At 33.3% G+C, this 19,467-nt stretch overlaps 1 protein-coding gene across 1 annotated transcript in view; it reads right to left on the bottom strand.

Moving 5' to 3' along the window:
* The window catches only part of Ccn (cellular communication network factor protein Ccn), a 222,998-nt gene that overhangs the window by 55,226 nt on the left and 148,305 nt on the right, over positions 1–19,467 (bottom strand). The gene's annotated exons all lie outside the window — the stretch shown is intronic.

Raw genomic sequence — 19,467 nt, forward strand, 5'->3', positions numbered from 1 at the left:
TCAACCTGTGATCCAGATGTAGAATAAATATAAATCATCCTATTACCACTCATGTTGTATATTTTTTATGTAAATCAATTTAAAATCCGCACTAATTTTAAACTAACATATTAACAGAAATATACAGTTCCTTAATCTGTTATTTGTTTTTTATCAATAAAAAGCGTTTTTGATTCCTCTAACATCACATCATTCACTTCTCAGTTTCTAAAATGTTTCGAAATAAATGTATTTTCATTAATAAACACCAATACCGCACGTACAATTTTGCAAAATTAAATCCACGTGTGCACTTCATAAATGCATCAACATAACTGAATGCAACAATAAAACTCAAAGACACAAATAGTCATAAGGGATACATACCTGCCCAGCGGGAAAATTGCGAAGTACCGCAAAAATCATGCCTTCTTAACCCATGATTTTGGGATCCTTAACACCTTCCTATATGCCTTCTTCTATCATGCATGCTAAAATGCCTTGCACTTCCTTTCTAAAAAATGCCCGCAAACATTATTCTGTGCCTTCTTTGGGAATTGGAAAAAGAAGGACCTACATTGTTGTTATAAGAATGAAAATTCAGTTTTACAGACAGTTTTAATCAAATCTTGAATTCGTGAAATTGAATCCGACTTTAGGTGAAAGTAAAAGCAATATTTTTTCCTTGAGAGTTAGAGAAGCAAACAAATTGTCTTTGATAGATTAGCTCCGCCCATTCTCTCTAGTAATATTGGCAACTTGTTTCACGGTATGAAATTGAAATCTTTTTAATGCGAATCGTAAAGTCCAATAGGAAAACACGAATTAACTCATTCTCATATTACACAAGTAAGGAAAGTCTAAAGTCGGGCGGGGTCGGCTATATTATACCCTTCACCAATATGTATACAAACACTTTCAAATTTGTTGGGAGCTATATAAAGGTTTATTTTCCCATATACAAATATTTAAATATGAACCGATTTGGGCATTTTTTTAAACATTTACAAAATGTCTGGACTCAAAATTTAAATTGGTTTATGACCGGGACGGACCACAATGTTAGTAAACAACAAGTAAGGAAAGTCTAAAGTCGGGCGGGGCCGACTATATTATACCCTGCACCACTTTGTAAATCCACATTTTCGACACTATGTCAAATCCGTCAAATGTGTTGGGTGCTATATTTAAAGGTTTTTGTCTGAATCAATCTGAACAAAATTTATAACCTATAGACTTAAAATTTAAGTCGGTTAGTAAAAATAATATGGGAACATTTTAATCTGAACCAATTTTGAGGCAACTTCGCAAAAGTGTATTTATGATTTATTTATCGGTCGATAGATATGTATTAGATATAAAGGAAAATTTGAGTCACTTTTACAAGTTTTCGACTTAGCAGTGGCGATTTTATAAGGAAAATTTGGGTATTTTGGCCATTTTTTTCAAATCGGAAAAGCATATATGGAAGCTATATAGAAATCTGAACCGATTTTAACCAAATTTGACATTCATACTTACGGTCATTTTCATGTAGCTCCGTTAGGCTTTAACTGCCAGTTAACAGAAAGTAAATTGCAAATATCTTCTCTACGGTTAACCTTAACTGAAAAATTTTCGTCAGTTAAGTTCCTAACTGGCCTATGGAATATAAAGGCAAGATGGCAGCTTCGTCCATAATACGGTTTAAAAGTTGGTTAGTTAACGGAACACTAACGGAGCTTTATGAAAATGGGGGTTAGTATTTTAATTCTACTCCCTGTGCAAAATTTCACGTAAATCGGACTACAACTTTGAACTGTGTGGGAGCTATATCAAAATCTGAACCGATTTCAATTAAAATTCGCTCGCATATCCAGAACCTTAATTCTACTCAAGTAAATCGGGGTAAATCTTTGGTCTCAGTGGGTATATGAGTCGAAATCGGTCGAAAGATATATTCGGGAGCTATATCTAAATCTGAACCGATTTCAACTAAATTTGGCATAATTAACGATACTATTAAACGCACTCCTTGTGCACAATTTGAAGCAAATCAGGGTAAAACTCTGGCTTTTGAGGCCATATAAGTCCAAATCGGACGAAAGATATATATGGGAGCTAAATCTAATAATTTTGCATATTTGACGAGAGCACCCAAATATTCGGCCTTGCGAAATTTTAAGAAAATATGTTGGTAAATACGTCAATTATGGCCATATCGGTGATAAATATATATGACAGCTATATCTAAATCTGAACAGAAACCAATAGCGATTGTCTTTGAGCCATGGTAAAACTCTGTGCCAAATTTGACGACGATCGGACTTAAACTGCGACCTGTGCTTTGCACACAAAATTACATATACAGACAGACGGACATCGACTCAGAATTTAATTCTAAGACGACCGGTGTACTAAACGACCTTCTTGACGTTACATACAAATGCACAAACTTATTATACCCTGTACCACAGTAGTGGTGAAGGGTATAAAAAGGAACTAAAAATAAAGGACAAAATCATTGGCATTTCATTCTATTTTTTGGAATCGTACGAAAATGTTCCTTTGCTTTAGTTCATATGGAATTTATGTGTACGGTCATTGAACTATATGCCCACGTTTAGTTTATAAAATGTTTGAGACATACTTACAAAAAACGAAAATTTCATTGGGATATGGAAAATTTCGAAAAAAAATAAATTTAACTACAAACAAGTAATTTTTGTGCAATAAAAATAGGTTAAATTTAGCGTTCGGTTAACTACGGATTTTTTTCGGTGTAGTAATATTATATTTTCATTTTCCCCTAATCAAGTATATATACACTGTATATAGTCGAAAATAGATATTTTGTTGTGCTACGCTCGGAATGACAACTTTATTATACCCCCAATACCATTCTGTGACGTCAGGTATAAAAGGATCTCGTAGTCATTCTTTGTTGGCTGCCAAGCTATTAATTTGCTTATGTCTACTTACTCCTAACTTTGGCCTTCTAGAAGACATTCTCTGTAACATATAAAAGATCTGATACCCATTTTACGTTCACTTCCAACAGAAGGGAACGCGGAATGACCTCACGTGTAGCTTAAGTTTACCTTTTGGCGCCCACATCACATAAATGTGTCGTAGGCCAGTGGATGAGTGTAGGACTACCAATAACGAGGACCCCGGTTCAAATCCCGACGGAGTAGAAAAATAAAAATACACTTGAGGTAAATATTAAAATCACAAAAATAAGATAAACTGTATAGAAAAAGTAAGTCAAATTAAATTCTAACGTAAAAGGGTATGAGGGCAAATGTTCAGTTCACAGGCAACCTTTACTTCAAAATATTTATTTTTACACGCTTTCTTTTATACCTTCCTGTCCAGGCCTTTTTGAGGGCCTTCTTTGGAAGGCATGATTTTTGTACTTAGTATGAAGGCCTGATAACATGGCATCGACAACACCACCTCTAGAAGGCATACGAATAGAAGCGAGAGGCAAGGCCTTGGTCTCCAATCCAATCCAATGTTATTTTGAAATGAACACGTAATGCAGCGCCCAGGCCTTATAGCTACCCGGACAGCACTTCCATCATCGATTCCACGTCGCTGCCATTTCCCGCTGGGTGCCGTAAAGAAAAACAACTCCACACACACACGATCCCTTTCTGATCTTGCTATTGCAAAAAAACAACTCTCACCACAAAAGATACCAACACACACAAGGAACATTCCATTGTCTCTAGAATCAAAACAACCAACAACAGCATAAATGACGCAATAACAAACACAAACAATCATACGAGATATACACAAAATGTCTCTAAAAACTCCCTCGCATGATGCACTCACATTTTCCAGTAGCACGTTTATTGATTAGTTGGAATTCTATCTATAAGTTAAGGTAAACTATATACCAAATCTATGAGGAATCTATAAAAATTATATACACCTGTCAAGGATTATATTACCTAATTTTTATTCTATTTTAACTAAAATGTTCAATGTTAGTAAAACCACTCCAACATATAATAAAAAGGGAAATAATCTGTAGGTAGTCATCGTACGAATCGGTAATGTCGTTAAGTTAATTTTTACTACAAAAATTTGTTTCCATACAAAATTTTTTCTTAGTAAATTGTCCACATTTCGTAGTAAGATTTTTATATTGCCCATGTACTTTTATAATAGAATCAACGATGCATTAACTACTGTGTTGGAAATTTATTTAAGGAAAAATCCTTCCCATTTCGTAGTTAGTGAACTAAAAAACATTTACTGAATTTTTATAAGTTTTGCTTTAGCTAAGTTAATTTTCGTTGTGGTTACGAAAAATGAACTATATTACAGTAAATTTGTTGAACTATGTGGAAGTCAAAATGGTCCTTAAATTTACAAGACACTTTTTTTTCTGTGTAAAATGCGGGTCTGCCACTATACTTAACCTAACCTACAGCTTTTCTTGCGTAGGTCCGGTTATAAAAATAATTACAAAATGGATTATCGTTTGCCATGGATGAACACGTCGATATACTCTGTATGTAACGGCGTTGACACAATTACTTTTGCAATATCATATTCAATATATATTTATTCAATATCAGGGAACTATTTTTTAAGCATAAGTATGTCCTCTCTTATCCACAGATTAGAACATTGTTCCAATTGTAAAGTGTTTAATTACACATTTACACAAAGAAACCCCAATGATTTTCTAGAAGGACTAACGAAGCTATCTGCTTTCTTAAAATCATGGTGTGAATAACAGTGCAATTATTCCACTTGCCCTAGTTTTAATTGAAACACCCCCAAATGCTTTGCCCCGTATCCACGTACCGCATTCAATTTTAATGACAGCCATTTTCTAATGCATATCCTACACTCAAAAAAAGTTTACTTGAATCCAAAGATTTTGACCTTTTCTTAAGGATTTTGGTATTGATTCCGAGCCAAAGTTGCGGCTTCTTTAAAATAAAGGAATTTTTAGCGACCTATCTGGCTTTAAAACTAATAAAATTAAAATTAGGATCCAGATCTCATTTATCAAATTTTCATTCTCTTTTCGCGTTTTATTAATAAGGTACTCAGGTACAAACAAATGCCAGTTTAAAAATCCAAATTATAACGTATACTTCAAAGTAAAAAGTGTTTTCTTAATTCCAATAAAACGTTAAACCAAAGACTCTAAATCCTCAAAATAAGTCTTAGCCTATGATTGAAGCGTTTTTATCATAAACCTAAAGTTTCAATATTTCAGTTAATTTAAGGATAATTTCTTGAAATCCAAAATGTGTGTCTTTACTTTAAGGAAAATTAGGCTTAGTTCAAAGACATGCGTCTTTAACGAACGCAAATTTACAAAATTTGTGTCCTACATTTAATGAAAAAAATTTTGGAGTAAAGATTATAAATTTTATTATAATTAAAATTTTATTATTTTAAAGAAATTTGTCCTTAATGTTTTGTAAATTTCGCATCCTAATATTTAGGTTGCGTAATCTTTAATATCACGTAAATATTTTTTTCAGTGTAATTCTAAGAGACAAAGTCAGCAATGTGTAGAAATTGTAGAAGCAGAAGACAACAAGCGGTTAAACCATCATTACCGGATGTAATAGAAAATGTAAATAAGTGTATTTCCCATTTTGAATTTTTCATTTTCTATTTTCTATTTTCCATTTTTCACACTCACACAATCATACACATCCAGGCTTATACAAAAGCTACACAATGCTATACCCGAGGCAACCGACGCGGCTGATGACAACAGCAAGACAAAGTCGCAACAAAACAACGAAGATATTTCATTAAAATGCAAATGCCTCACATATACCAACAACAACAACAACAACAACAAACAACAAACACCAAAAGCAACAACGTTAACCCACTGCACTGCATTGCATAGAGAACATCCAACCTCAGCTCCCCCACATCACACACACCCACATCTACTACCACGAAACCACGCACACAAACACAAAAGACACTGTAATTTGGAATCACATTGTAGGTGTATTTAACGGTTAATGTTTCTTTTGCGGATGTGAGTGTTGACTGTTCTTGTTGCCACTGCTGTTGCTCATTAAAATTAATGATTGTGTCAAACATTGGCGACATGTTTCGTTCTCATCGTTGCTTGACGTTTGTGTTGGTGCACTGGTTCGGATGCTGTTGCTTGTTCTTATTCTATTGCAATGCTCTCAAACACATTTGGATTCATAGGGCTTACGATTATGATGGTTAAAACGGGAAAGGTTCGCAACATTTTGTGTCACCCTGTAGCCATGTACTCTACATATGTTTCCATTGATTAAAGCTATGAGGGGAAACACAATTTTGCCAGATATATGAAGTAGATCAAAAGATGCCTCCAGATGGAAATTGGGCCAACACTAGAGTATTTGCATGGACTTCTCCAAATCCCGGAAATAGCATATTTTTCGATATGCAAACTTAAAAATGCATTTTATTCGAGCCTCTTATTTTAGGTTAGGTATAGCCCGATACTTCAAGCTCACTTAGACTATTCAGTTAATTGTAGTGAACTGCTCTCTTATCACTGAGTACTACCCGATTTTATGATTAGCTCAATGACAAGGAACCTACCCAAGGGACCAAGCCGAGTCCGAACGGCGTTCCACATTGCAGTGAATGCAATGCAAATTGCAGTTCTAGAGTCATCATGTACTTTAAAACATCACTATGTTTTCACCACATCGTCCATATTTGAGCCATAAACAAGAAGAGTTTTGAAATGAAAGTCATATTATATTATGATAAAACGGAGTCAAATATAGTGAACATATACAACAAAATATATTTGTTCAATCAATAAAGTTATGTACAACTAAGTTAACTTAAAACTAAATTAAATAATAGATGCTATCATAAAGAATGGCATAATCTTCCATCCAATAGTTACATATTGCGAAAATGTTCAATAGATGGCCCACTGTTCGTAAAGGCTTACATAGACATTGTCATATATTCCTCTCTCGCTGGAGCTCGTTCCCAGGAAAAAATTCCTAGTCGACGCTAGGGATATAAAAGGCAGAATTCGAAAGTCGTCTTATTAAAAATGTTAATAACTCGAACAGTCGAAAAATCAACTCTTTCAAATATTGAAATAGTCGATTCAATATTTTCGTTACAATCCATACTCCACACTGTTCTTGGCGTGTGCTCCAAGATAGTGAATAACTACTACGCGATAAAAACGCAAATATGAGTTAATTTGGGTAAATTTCATTACTAGCCGTTTACGAATACTACTTTTGCATCAGGCGGCAAGGACCACCAAATTAGAAACAAAATTTATATTCCATTTTATAATTAGGTGGTCATTCATGGCATTTGCTGATGACAATGCTTTTTTGTACCGCCGGTTTGTCTTGTGTCAACCATAATTAAATTATGCGTAGCTGAAATTTTAGAGGGCATGTGCAACTAATCACATAAAACTTTTCTTTAGTCTAATTTAAATCTAAATTTATTTTGCCTCATTCTCTTCGCTTCGAAAATTGCTTGGAAAACCACTAAAGAAAATGAACGACTGGGATGCTCAGTGACCACCACATTTCAACTTGATCTTTAGCCAATGTAGGCCAACACTCACATAAACACAAACACCTGCAGTAGAAGTGGCAATGGCATCATGGATACGGAGAAACATTCGCAAAGTCTAATAAAACTGTGCTTGAAGCTGCAATAAAACTTTGCGCCAAATACTCTGTCAGTCATTTCTTTGCCTTGTCCAGAACGGAAAGGCTTCAGTTTATATCCAGAAAAACTTTCTCAATTCTACAACAAATTCACTCCATGTAAAACAAGGTAAACACAACAAAGAAGATATTTGAGACTTTCAGAAGAAAGTTCTAAATTTAAATTAAGTTTTTTTCTTTTTGTCATTGTCTTCTTGGGATGGGCATATACGGTGGAGAGGGTGGCAAGTGCGCTTGCAATTCAAAGTAATAAATTCAATTTTGCGTCAAGAAAAACTTTCGAATATGCTAGTGTGTCCGTTTGTATATTTCAGGGGAACTTCAATTTCAATGGGAATCTCCGGCAGAAAAAGGCAGACAAATATTTTTTTTTTAATTGAAGCAATGTTGATTTATTTCTGTTTAGATTTCAGATTACTTCCTGGGAAATGTTCATTAATTGAGCCTAATTCTAGAAGATGTACGCTTATTGTAATACCGAGATTAAGAATGATTGAAATTGGAAGTACGTAGCGAAAATGTTAAGGAAAAACAGTATGGTGAATTATACGGTGACAAATTACGAAAGTATTTCATTACGTTAGAGCTGTGCTAGATTAAAATGCATGACAAGAGAATTCTCCCTCAGAATAATGTTTTTTATAAAAAATCTCTTCGGATGTCTGATATATGAAGCGAGGAATAAGTGTTGCTCGTTGCCTACGAAACTTTAAGTCTTTTCGCTCAAACGAACTTCCAAGGTACTAGGAGGAGCAATGACAAGAAAGTGAAAATGGAGTAAAATTCATTGGAGATGATTCAAATTTGCCTTACTTCTGGATCACAAGTTGCGGATCCAAACTTAATTTTTGGAAGCTCTTTTTTAATTGGATAATTTCCGACTATTAGAAATTTTGTAAAGGTGACTATGATCATACGCACTACCAACCCACGCACTCTTCGCTCGCATTACCATTATGATAATGTACATAAATGGGTTCTATGGATTCCAAATTGGCAAGAGAGCTAACAGATGATGACTTTTCATAGATACCATGACCATTTTCTTTGTTGGCCGTGCCCATACGAAATTATTGCCTTTCCGTAGCCGTATTTGCCCTCCTGATGCGGGCAATGATACGAAATGTAATCGTATTTGGTAGACATTACGTAGAGTGTTTCCATTGACAGCACGAAGATATCATCTTAACTTTGCATCATTTCTTCAGTCAGGGAGCAAATAGCAACTGTTGATGCTCCACTTGCCATTTTGCCACTGTGTCGAACGGCTGAGGGCTCTTCATCCGTGTGCGATTCGAAACAAAGCCCGCTCACGTAAAGGATCCAAATGTAAATATGGTGATAATTTTGAATTACTCTTTCGGTCTGTCACTCCATACTTCCACTTCGATGTATGTTACATGTGACATGACGCCGACGGTACAGAGATGGCGAATCTTATGTGTCAATAAATGCCACATGTTTGTTCATTTCCTTCAATTTATTTTTCATTTTGTTGTCATAGGGACTCTATGGCAATTCTATGAGGCATCACTGGCTGAATTGGTTGAACGTGTGTCCCTTCTTTAAAGCCGACGATGTCAATGCTGGCTGTAAAAGTCTTTATTTGCTTTAAGTGTCCAAAAGAAAATAAATTCAAGTGGATGTTTCTCTTTGTTTTGATTTTTATGAGACATTTGAGAAAAGTTAATTTTCCTACGATGATGCTTTTGTACATTCAGGACATATAAAGTACTTGTGATGCGACTGTGGAAAGGGTTTATTTTCTATTCGTTTAAATATATTGAGTTTTATTAATTTATTAAATACTAGTTTTAAAGAACTAAGCTAAAATTGTTCATATAAATGAGAGTTAATACCGGAGAAAACCCTCGGAATCCAACGCCTTACTGAAGTAACGATATTTGTAACGCATTGAACACTTGCTACACTCAAAAAAAGTTTACTTGGATCCAAAGATTTTGACCTACCCTTAAGGATTTTGGTATTGATTCCGAGTCAAAGATGCGGTTTCTTTAAAATAAAGAATTTTTTAGCGACATATCTGGCTTTAAATCTAGGACCAATAAAATTAAAATTAGGATCTCATTGATCAAATGTTCATTCTCTTTTCGCTTTTTATTAATAAAGGTATTCACGTACAAACAAATGCCAGTTTAAAAATCCAAATTATAACGGATATTTCAAAGTAAAAAATATTTTCTAAATAAAAAAAAAAAACTGTAAACCAAAGCCACTAAATCCTCAAAATAAGTCTTAGCCTATATTTGAAGCGTTTTTATTTTAAATCTAAAGTTTGAATATTTCAGTTAATTTAAGGACAATTTCTTTAAATCAAAAATGTGTTTCTTTACTTTAAGGAAAATTAGCCTTAGTTGAAAGACATGGGACTTTAACAGAGGGACGCAAATTTACAAAATGTGTATCCTAAATTTTATGAAAAAAAATTGAAGCAAAGATTATAAATTTTAAATAAAATTTCATTATTTTAAAGACATTTGTTCTTAATATTTTGTAAATTTCGCATCCCAAAATTTAGGTTGCGTAATCTTTAATATCACGTAAATAAAGACATGTATATATATATATATATATATATATATATATATATATATATATATATATATATATATATATATATATATATATATATATATATATATATATATATATATATAATCTGAACCGATTTCAATCAAATTTTGCACACATGACTATACGACTATGTGTTATGTTTGTACAAAATTTCAAGCAAATCGGTATAAAACTCTGGCTGCTGGGTCCATATTAGTGCATATCGGTCGAAAGATAAATATGGGAGCTATATCTAAATCTGAACCGATTTCAACCAAATTTGGCACCCATGACTACACTACTAATTGTACTTCTAGTGCAAAATTTCAACCAAATTGGGCAAAAACTCTGGCTTCTAGGACCATATTAGTCAATATCGGGCGAAAGATATATATGGGAGCTATATCTAAATCTGAACCGATTTCAATAAAATTTAGCACACTTGACTACACTACAAATTGTACTCCATGTGCAAAATTTCAACCAAATTGGGATTAAATTCTGGCTTCTGGGGCCATATAAGTCCAGATATATATGGGAGCTATATCTAAATCTGAACCGATTTCAATCAAATTTTGCACACTCGACTATACTACCAATTGTACTCCTCGTGCAAAATTTCAAGCAAATCGGGATAAAACTCTGGCTTCTGGATCCATATAAGTGCATTCGAGCGAAAGATATATATGGGAGCTATATCTAAATCTGAACCGATTTCTTCCAAAATCAATAGGGTTCTATTCTGACCCAAAACAGGAACATGTGCCAAATTTGAAGTCGACTGCGACCTAGACTTTGATCACAAAAATGTGTTCACAGACAGACGGACGGACAGACGGACAGACGGACATGGTTATATCGACTCAGGGAACCACCCCGAGCATTATTGCCAAAGACACCATGTGTCTTTGGCAATAATGCACCATGCGAAATTAATTTTAGAAATTTTCGTTTGTGCTTCCTTTAAGTACGGAAAGTGCTTGATTCAAGCGTAATGGAGCTCTATTTAATCCTAATATGTACTTGATTCAATCCGCATTTAAGCTTATATTAAATCCAATTAGCGCTTAACTTGAGCCAAAACGAATTTGTTTCAAGCGGAATTAAGGGTTGGATCGATCGTTTTTATTCTTGAATATAATCCCACTATGCTTGATTTAATCCCGAACCGTATTCGATGTTATTTTGTATGCGCTTGATTTTAGTGTGATTTTTACTAACCATGTACCCATAAAATAAACATTGGTTCATATATTTTTAAAATATTTATTATTATTATTTGTTAATATCAATACATACTTTTGTAATGGAAAGAAAATGACGTAAATGGGTCAATACATAATACATATAATATGTTACACCTACACTGAAAAAAAGCATACTCGGTTCCAAAGATTTTGTCTTTACTTTAAAAAATTTGGTATTAATTCCGAGCCAAAGAAGCGGAGTGTACAAGTAAGGATACTTTTAAGACACAATTCTCTTTTAAATTTAGGTTTTGTGTACTTGCTTCTAGGAAGCAAATTTTAATTTTTCGCTTTCTCAGCTTTTTTTCTTCATATGCTATCAAAGTCCTTTAAAAACGAGTTAACGGCAACTTTATTTTCCAAATTAAGGCTAAGGTCAACTAATTTGAGGCGACTTTTAGTTAAATCAATATTTATGCAGTCTTGAGTCAGTTGAATTTTTCCCAAACTCCCTTTTTCTCGATCAGCAATGAGTTACCTTTTCGTTCACTCTAAGCTGATGCATATTTAAGTGATGTAAAGTCATGGAAACAATTCAAATAAACAAACAAAAAATATGTATTGATTTCCATAATTGTCAATTTGGATTTGGCTTTCTATAGTTGTTTCAATTTAGCTTGTAATTTTAGAGAACTTTTGTAATTTTTTGTTACGGATAGCGGTAAGTAACATATAAATGCATAATTAAAATGCAATTTAATAATTAAACTTTCCTTTTTTCCACTAGAACCCATCATTATCAGTGACGGAACAAATGGAAACTTCGAATAAAAGTATTAAATGGCTATTTGAGGACGAAGATATTGGGACTTCCCTGACGAATGCCACTTCCATTCAGCGTGCGTCATTACAAAAGTAGGTACAACTCCCTCTGAGTTAAACGAGAAAATTAAGACAAGACTCAAACTCAAGACAAGATGAACTAAACTAATATTACCCGAATTTTTATTTACGTTATATTTTATTTATTGTAAAATAATTTTAAAAAATCTGAATTGTTATTATTTTCTAATTAATTCAAAATAAAATGAAACAAATATAATAATAAAACAATAACAAAATATTTTATTATCCACAAAGAGCTCACCATAAACTAATCAGTTAGGAGCTAACTCATAGTATGCTCATATATTATCAGCCTAAAGCTAACTCACGTTGAGCTAACTTTTGGTTAGTTGAAGCTTATGCAGGGTTGAGTGAGGACTGACTCGTTCCAATGACAAAACGTGTTAAAACTGAATAGGATTTTACATGGGAAATGAGTTAGGTTTTGAGTCACCTGTGACTCAGTTATGACTAACAATTTATTAACTTAAAGTCACCTCAATTTCCTACAGGGTAATGTCTCGAACTCACTCAAAATCAAACTAACTTTTTACTAACTAATTTGAGGCGACTTTAAGCTAACTCATTATTTATGCAGTCTTGAGTCATTTGAATTTTTCCCAAACTCACTTTTTCTCGATCAGCAATGAGTTACCTTTTTACTCACTCTAAGCTGATGCATATTTAAGTGAAGTAAAGTCATGGAAACAATTCAAATAAACAAACAAAAAATATGTATTGGCTTCTATAACTGTCAATTTGGATTTGACTTTTTATATTTGTTTCAATTTAGCGTCTATTTTCAGAGAACTTTTGTAATTTTTTGTCACGGTTAGCGGTAAGTAGCATAGAAATGCATAATTCAAACGCAATTTAATAATTAAACTTTCCTTATTTCCACTAGAACCCATCATTATCAGTGAAGGAATAAATGGAAACTTCGAATAAAAGTGTTAAATGGCTGTTTGAGGACGAAGATATTGGGAAATACACTTAAGCCTTTTGGACTTCCCAGACGAATGCCACTTCCATTCAGTGTGCGTCATTACAAAAGTAGGTACAACTCCCTCTGAGTTAAACGAGAAAATTAACACAACACTCAAACTCAAGACAAGATGAACTCAACTAATATTATCCGAATTTTTACTTACGTTATATTTTATTTATTGTAAAATAATTTTAAAAAATCTGAATTGTTATTATTTTTTAATTAATTCAAAATAAAATTAATCAAAAATAATAAAACAAAAACAAAATATTTTATTATCCACAAAGGGCTCACCATAAACTAATCAGTTAAGAGCTAACTCATAGTATGCTCATATATTATCAGCCTAAAGCTAACTCACTTTGAGCTAACTTTTGGTTAGCTGAAGCTTATGCAGGTTTGAGTGAGGACTGACTCGTTCCAATGACAACACATGTTAAAACTAAACAGGAATTTATATGGGAAATGAGTTAGGATTTGAGTCACCTGTGACTCAGTTATGACTAACAATTTATTAAATTAAAGTCACCTCAATTTCCTACAGGGAAACCAAAAACCTTTACATATTCTGTATTCTGATTTGATATGACTCATAAAGGAATATCAAGTTAAAGTTTTCTTATTTTAAGACGTAGTCGGCTTAAGATAGAAGACGAAATGCAAGCCAAACAACAACACTAACACTAAAAGCCAAACATTAAATTGAAAATTCTCTGTATGCAAGAAAAAAAAAACGGTTTTCGGGGGTTGAAAATCTATGAGAGTATCGAGGAGAGCAATCTTTATTTTGCGCTCTCATTAGCTAACTCTCACAGACGAATTAAGTCAATTTAAGGAAACGCAATTTACAAAAAATAAAAATTTTAATTAAATGAAAGTCCAAAACCTTTTCTTTTATTTTTTTACTTCAAATTTAGGACACGAAATTTTGAAACTCATATACCCCTGTTATAGTGGTATGTCTTTGAAATAAAGTCACTTTTCCTTAAAATAAAGAAAAACTTGGTTTCTTCAAAGAAATAATCTTCAAACTATTTAAAATATTGAATCTTTGAATTCAATATAAAAACACTTTAAATATAGACGAAGAGTTATTTGAAGGATCTTCCATCTTTAGTTTAAAGGTTTTTGAAATTAACAAAACATTTACATTGACGTATCTGTTATAATTTTTATTTTTTACTAACATTTATGACGGAATTCATAATATCAATCACGGACACCATTTAAAAAATTGTATTGATTATAAAAATATTGAAAATAAAAAGGCCGAAAAAATATACTGCCTGTTCGTGGAATTTTCGTTTGCCTCGAGACGAACGAATCGTCAAAAATCCCATATTGATATCTCGAAAATCAGAGTCTGTAGAATCCCAATTGTTTCATTGTTCGATAGTAAATCATAAATAATGAGTTCATGACAAATTTCAGGATTTGCTAGTAAATATATCAAAAGTTATTTTAGTTACAATCTAGACGAACGATTCGTGTCGAGTCGATTTTGTGTTTCATGAACAGGCAGATAATCTTGCAATGTTTTCAGAATCAACTTGTTTTTTAAATGTATAGCTAAGTCAAGCCAGTGTTGCACAATTGCAATTCGATCCATCCTAAACACAATTGGAACCATGTGTATATATGAAGATTCGGATTAGCCACTCGCATCTTTGTTAAAACTTTTATGTGAGAATTGTATTACACTATAAATTATCGTTTCACTCTGCCCAATCGAAGCAGTCGAAAGCAGAGGTGTGCACGTGACACGAAATTATTGTGAATCACGAAAAATTTCGTGACTTACGCTGATGGCAACGGCGTGAGTGTGTGTGAGCGTGAGTTACGAAAATAATTTCTTCTTGGGTGTGCGTGAGTAACGAATTTCGGAATAATAAGCTCACGAAAAAAAATCCAGCTCACAAACATAAAACGCTTACGAGATGAATACATTTAAAATTTTAGTGACACCTGGGATGTTAAGAGTTTACTAACGCTCTCGATTTTAATCATGTCGAAAGCAGAGGTGTGCACGAAGCAGTCGAAAGCAGAGGTTTGCACGTGACACGAAATTATTGTGAATCACGAAAAATTTCGTGACTTACGCTGATGGCAACGGGGTGAGTGTGTGTGAGCGTGAGTTACGAAAATAATTTCTTCTTGAGTGTGCGTGAGTAACGAATTTCGGAATAATAAGCTCACGAAAAAATCCCGCTCACAAACATAAAACGCTTACGAGATGAATTCATTTTAAATTTTAGTGACACCTGCACCCAAAGAAATTTGTTAGTAGGGACAGCAGAAAAGTCTGCTAAAACAGCAGAAAGTCTGCTGAAAAAGGGACAGCAGTCACTGTTTGCTGAAATAGCAAACATTTCCTGCTACTCGATTACACTAAAACATGTTTTATTTTTGCAAAATGTCAACATAGGAGCTATCCTAACAGAATTAACGCAATATTTTATGAATATCTATAGTATTTGACCAAAAATCTGAATATTTATCGAATTGAGGCATAACAGCAAACAAAATGTTTGCTGATCGTATTTAGGAGCTTGTAAGTATATTACAGAGCAAAAATATACAAAAAAATACTTTTGGTTCTTAAATATGCTTTGGGGAAAATTTTATAACCTAAAAATTTTATAAATTGTTGTTCATTAGGCCCAGAAGTACAAAAATATAACAGCAGACATCGACTGCTGTTTTTAACAGACTTTTTTCTATGAGTGTGGGATGTTAAGAGTTTACTAACGCTCTCGATTTTAATCATGGTTTTGTTTTCAAACACGTACCTAAGGTAAATTACCCAGCAAAAAAAGAGCTTCCAAAAAAGTAGTTTGGATCCCCAATCTGTGATCCGGAAGTAGTGCAAACTTGGATCATCTCCAATGAATTTTACATGGGCTTGTCATAGGACGGAAGTACTCCCATTTTGGATCCTTTAGAAGTTGTGCCCTGGAAGTTAATTTGAATGAAGAAATTGAAAAAAAGCTTTTTTTTATCCATATGTTTTATTACACTATTATTTTCCTATTATCTAATTTTTACAATTTGAAAAACTTTTTCGCTCCGACCAGGGATTGAACCTGGGTTTGCTGGCACCATAACAGAACGCCTTAGCATACTCAGCCACAAACGCCATTGAACATAAAGCGTCGAAAGGTCAATTCAAATGTTTGTGATATGATCGTAATACAACACAAAGGAATAACATTCTAATTGCTTCTCGAGATGTTCTTTATTACTATGTACGAAAAAATAAGAAACGCAGGTTCAAATCTCACCAGCGGCAATTTTTTTTTATCAAATGTTTTTCTAAAAAAATATTTTTTTTATGCTATGCATCGTTTTATTTTTTATTTACGTATAAATATATTTTTTCCATTAAAAATCAACAAAAGAATTCTCGTAATTTGCTAAACCTTCTCAAAAGAACTTCCATGGAAGCGAAAAAGTCAAACGGCACAGGTTCAAATCCCAGCGGGGATAAAATTTATTTTTATTATTATTATTTTTTTTACTTTTTTTATTAATTTTCTATTTTTTGATTAGTTTTCTATTATTTAGCCTGATTGCGTTCTTTCTAATACTTGTCCACAAGGACTGCATCGGAAGTAGAAAAAAATCATTGGGGGATCCCAAGATGTGCTTTAGAAGAAATGTTTGTGTACTTGTCCAAAAGGACTGCATCGGAAGTGGAAAAAAATCATTGGGGGATCCCACGATGCTCTTTAGAAGAAATGTTTGTGGACTTGTCCAAGAGGACTGCATCGGAAGTTGGAAAAACTCGATGGGAGATTCTGGGATGGGCTTTAAAAGAAATGTTTGTGGAACAACTTCCAATTTTTTTTGCTGGGTAGTCATAAAATTATTCGTGAGTCACGACATTTTTCGTGATTGTACGTGAGCGTTATTCCTACCATACAATATCGTGCGTGAGTAAGATTTTTCCCTCGTGAGTATGCTTGAGCGTGAGTAAAGTATTACTCGCGTACACATCTCTAGTCGAAAGAGACCCAATGTAGAATGACAATAGACTCTCAAGGCGAGTTGGTTGGTGGTCGGACTTTGGATGGGTGGTGTTAATATAAATTAACGAGTACTGTCAAGTAAGACTCAGTCAAACACAATGAGTGCAATAAAATTTCATTACTCCGACAATACGCACATTGATGGCGAAGTGGTGAGTGAGTTAATGTGAAGGCATGAGTATGGATGTGTTCGTATGTGAGTTTGTGGTGTAAGTTAAAATCTGGTATTTTACACATTTCATATCCACACAGTGGATATGAAATGTAAGTGGTCGCTTTTACAGGTTTGGCTTGACATTACAATGAAATATTTTTTTTAAGAAAATGTGTGATATGGGCTTATGCCAACTTTATGTTGACCTCTATCGTACAGAAAAAGTGTCTCGTAAATTTCAAAACAAAATTACTGTAATATAGATAACTTTTTGTAATCATAACGAAAGCTAACTAAGCTAAAGAAGTACTTGTAAAATGCCATTATTTTTGTTTTTAGTTTATTAACTACGATAATTTTTTTTCCTGAAACCATAATTCTTGTGCATATGCGAGTACGATTAACATGTTCTAGAAAAGTATGAATCATCAACTTGAAAGGTTCAGTGGGATTCCAAAAAGATTCTCAATGAGTTATCTGGTTTGACCATATTTTGCCAAATTTGCTAAAAATAAGCTATTTTTTATGTAGCATTCAACTTTTGCCGCAAATTCAACATTTTTATCTACGAGGACAGTACGGAAACTTCTTAGCCTAGCACAAAAAGCGAGGTATAAACAGAAACTCCTTCATATAGAAACAGGTGTTCAAAAACCTTCGCAATTTTTTACAATGGAAAAATTAGAAATGCGTGCTGTCAATAAATATTTACATAAAAAAGGTTTATCGGGACAAGAAATTCATAATGATATGGTGAATGTGTTAGGTGAAAGTGCTCCTTCATATGCAACAGTAAAAAATTAGGTTGCTGAATTTAAACGTGGTGAAACAGCAACAACAGAAATTGTAGCCAAAGTGCACGATATGGTATTAAATGATCGACGAATAAAAGTGCGTGAAATTGCTAATATCATGGGCATCTCAAATGATCGAGTCCATTTAATTTTGCATGAAGAACTACAGATGAAAAAGCTTTCTGCAAGATGGGTGCCGCATTTGTTAACAGTCGATCAAAAACGCATAAGAATGGACATTTCTCAAGTTTGTTTGGATCGTTTTAAGCGAAATAAAATGGATTTTAAGCGTCGTTTCATAACTGTTGATGAGACATGGATCCACCACTATACTCCAGAGACAAAAGAACAATCCAAACAATGGACTGAAGCTGGAGGAAGTGCACCAAAGAAGGCAAAAACAATTCCTGGTAAGGTTATGGCAACGGTTTTTTTGGGACTTCAAAGGTATGTATTTTATTGATTGACTATCTGCAAAAGGGTAAAACAATAAATTCAGAGTACTATTGCAACCTTTTGGATCAATTAAATGTACAAATTCGAGAAAAACGTCCTGGTTTACAACACAAAAAAATAATTCTTCATAAAGACAACGCACCATCGCACAGAGGGTTGAAATCCATCAAAAGTGGCGATTAATTCAAAAGATGAACTTTAACTTTAATAACCGTATTTGGTACCGGGTGAAAGAAGATAAAATTCTACATCACTACTTGCCAAAATAAAAGTTCTTAGTTGTTTACTTTATTTGCAGTGTGTCTTCAAAGTTCAATAATTATTATTATTTTTGCGCGCATTGGTTAAAAGTGAAAATTTGCATATTTCCAGTGATAATTTTTTTAATTAAGACTTCTAAAAGTGAAAATTTTATAATGGAGCCGTCTACTTCAGGTGTTTGAGCATATGATAAATATTTGTTTGTTTAGATAAATGTTTTGGAAATATTGAAAAAAAACATAAGCAAATTGCTCCAAAAATGAGGTATTTTTGATGTTTGTATTGGATTTCAACTGAATTATCGGTGAAACTTGGTAAAACTGCTTATATTTTCTTAAAATATGAAGTTTCAGCTTATAAATTCCAAAACATCTTTTTGCCTTTTTATTGCATTTTTTGACTTATTAAAGAATTTGTAAAATAACTCCAATCGCTAAAAATATATATGAAAAAATAAAACAAACAAA

Source organism: Haematobia irritans, chromosome 4 (genome assembly GCF_050003625.1).
Source record: "Haematobia irritans isolate KBUSLIRL chromosome 4, ASM5000362v1, whole genome shotgun sequence".
Classification (NCBI taxonomy): Eukaryota; Metazoa; Arthropoda; class Insecta; order Diptera; family Muscidae; genus Haematobia; species Haematobia irritans.